This window comes from Cibotium barometz, chromosome 27, assembly GCF_041138505.1.
Source record: "Cibotium barometz isolate CiBa-2024 chromosome 27, ASM4113850v1, whole genome shotgun sequence".
NCBI lineage: Eukaryota > Viridiplantae > Streptophyta > Polypodiopsida > Cyatheales > Cibotiaceae > Cibotium > Cibotium barometz.
This window is the reverse complement of record NC_141072.1, coordinates 44,124,515-44,127,845: the sequence shown is the minus strand read 5'-3', so window position 1 is coordinate 44,127,845 and position 3,331 is coordinate 44,124,515.

Genomic DNA, 3,331 nt, shown 5'->3' with positions numbered 1-3,331 from the left:
GTGGATATCTGGCCTGAACAATGGAGACCAACAAGAGTAGCCACAAACGAGGTGATCCAGCAACACGAGGAACTTGAAGCGAATTCGGAGCAAATACTAGAACATGACATGGATGACATGATAAATGCCTTACACGATGGAACAGAAGATCGAGGTTTGGAACACGAAGGGGTACAAGAAAACACACGACATGTGGAATACGCTTCCCAAGAAGAGAAAGAGCTACACAGGCTTGCTCGTCTTCCACTATATCATGGAGCACATGTGTCTATTTTAAGCGCTTGCCTATCCATATTAAACTTGCAATCAATGAGTGTATCAAAACTTTTTGCATAAGTGATGATATCATATGCAATTAGTGAGTTATGTACCTTTATATGCATTTTCTTAGCCTGACTATTTTGTGTAATAGCTTATTGAAACATCAAATATTGCTAGAAGATAATGAGATGCCAGTGGATCGTAGTCGAGCAAAAGCAACGTTGCACTCGATTGGCAAGGACTACAACACACACGATGATTATCCAAATGATTGTATTCTTTATCGACAAGAATATAACAACGCAGTACAATGTTCGCATTGTGGTACATCACCATATAGACAAGATGGGCAAGGAGAAAGGGTACCAGCAACAGTTTTACGACACTTTCCCATCATCCCTCGGATTAAAACAATGTTCAAGTGCAAATCCATATGGGAGGTATCTTACAAGATTTAGCACATATTTGAGGAAGCCATCACATTCTTTATTAGGAGTAACTTCAAAAAATTTGACAACATACAATTGCAAGGCCTCCAAGTCATAAAACATATTATTGTATTTATTGTATGTACCACATCTCCTTTTAGCATAGTATATGTGTCTTCAATGTGAAATAGGGTTCCCAATGCTTGTAGTACTACCTCTTTATTTACTTGTCTGCGCATTTGTTTTACCGAAGAAGGATTTGGCAACAATGACCCTTTCATACTAGAACCCTTCATCTTTTCCTATAAAATCTTATAAATGGCTAAGTACCCTCTGTGTGATATACTCGCCTCATCAAGTATTGCCTAGATGTCCTATGGATTGAGTTGATTCTTTTTAATAAAGCTTTCCATCTGCTTTTTTGTGATCTTATTATATTTCTTTTCCTTTATCATTTCTTCTACATATTAGCAATCTAAAAGAAGGCTAAAATGTGCACCAACAGGTTCTCTTATTTGATTCTTTATCAGGGTGCAACAATGATCTAATGTCAAATTGAAATGAACAAATTAATATACATGAATATATGCAATAATGATTGAAATTTATAAAAATATTTCAATAACAATAATCAACCAATTAATATAAAGGAACTCACTTGATTGAATGTATTCTCTTCTTGATGCCATAACCCCCTAGCTTTATTTGCTCAATATCCCTACGTTTTTTTTGTCATCTACGTAGACCTAATGAGGTTTACTTAAGTCCTAATTCATCCCTTTGTTCTTCAAGCCCTAGAATGGTTTCCTTGTTGTTTAGTAGCTTCTGTAAACACTACTCCATGGTTTGCTTCAAATGGAAGGTCTCCTTCTTAAAAAGATCCCTTTCTAACTTAAGAACATTACTTGTTTCTTCCAAATTATGTGTATATCCTAGGAGCCCATTATAGCCATCTCCAAGATAGTTAAGAGATTTCATATTCTTAAATGGGGGTGTGGAGTTTGTAAAAGGTCTTTTGGATATAGCCTCCCATCAATCCATAAATCTATGTTTTTCTTCCCCTCCAATCTTAACATTTCTTTAGAAGAAATACAAAGTATTGGGTTTATTTCTCTTACTCAGAGGCTCATATTTACATTCAAGCTTGATATGTAGGTTGTAAATGTTGCTTCTTTCTGTATTCCTCCTTGCTCTTCATCCCTCTTGATCCGTTCCTCGATGTCCTAGGGTCTAAAGCAATGCCACAATCGTACATGTTAGAGATTTTTTCTATGCATCTATAAAGGAACCCCCTTAATACCAAAATCAGAATGGAAATAAAAAGGCACCAAAACAAGAATTAAGTCAAACTACTTTTGAATGAGCTTGGTTCAAATTTTGAGAAATATGCGATTTTGGTGTCCAAGTAAAATTTTTGAGATATGAGCCATTAGACAATAAAAATTGGCTATACCATAAATGTACTTCACTTTTTCACGTAGTTTATACTACATGAACAAGAAAATGTGATTGAAAACTTTGAAAATTAACATTATTCTATCATTCTTTAACTACATTTAAGAATAGGAATATATCTTTTATATCTTAGAAAGTGGAGAGAAAATACGCCAAAATTAATTTCATCTTATTTTTTAGACTTTTTGGATTATCTCATTTTTTAAACTTTTTGGATTATCTCTCTCTAAGTTGAGTTGGCACTTCTTAGAGGGCCCAAAGTTGAGTCCAAAGTTTTCCTAATGATTAGGAAGATTCCATGGATGAAGAGATGGTTGCATACATAAAAATATGACACATCATTTGGTGCCTTTACCTAAGGAGAAAGAGGTAAATGAATGTAAGTAGGTTTGCAAAGTGAAACACAATTTAGATGGGATTGTTTAGTAGGTATAAGGAAACGTTGGTTGCCAAGTGATATGCATACATTCATATGCACTCATGTATGGTAAATAATGACTATGAGGAGACATTCAACATGTTTTCTAGGATGGAGACTGTGAGAGCAGTCATTGCTATATCTATAACTAAGGGATAACCTTTTAATTAGTGGATGGATGTACAAAAAAACACTTAAATATGGAGATCTCTCTTCAACTCTCTTATGCTCAATGCCACATGAACAAATAATAAAAGGTTCTACAATAAATTTCTCTTTAGCAAATTTCTAATGTTTCCACACAACATTAGAAATTGAAACGAGAATGGTTTACACTAAATCTCACAAATAATAGACTACGTGTTGTCACACACTCTAATGTGCCACTCAACGGGGGTGGATGAAGTGATGGAAGATCTCTTAAACTTTATAAATAAAATCATCAAGCATATTATCCACTAGCGCAAAGATGCTCTTTTTAAAACTCACATGAGAAAAGCACTCCCAAGAACACAACCTCTGATACCAACTAAAAAATTAAACCCACTAAGTGATAATTAATGGTAATGATCCAATCAATACGATTCATGTGGTGGGGACCATTGCATTTCACAAGAAAGTTCTCACACATAGGCGTGTACTTAAAAATATTAAGGCTAATCCTAGCAAGCAAGAAAACTTGGATTAGACGAATGATGATGCACAAACATATTAGCACACTTAACTAAGAGAATAACATAGGGAAAGATAATGTTTGCAAAGTAACACA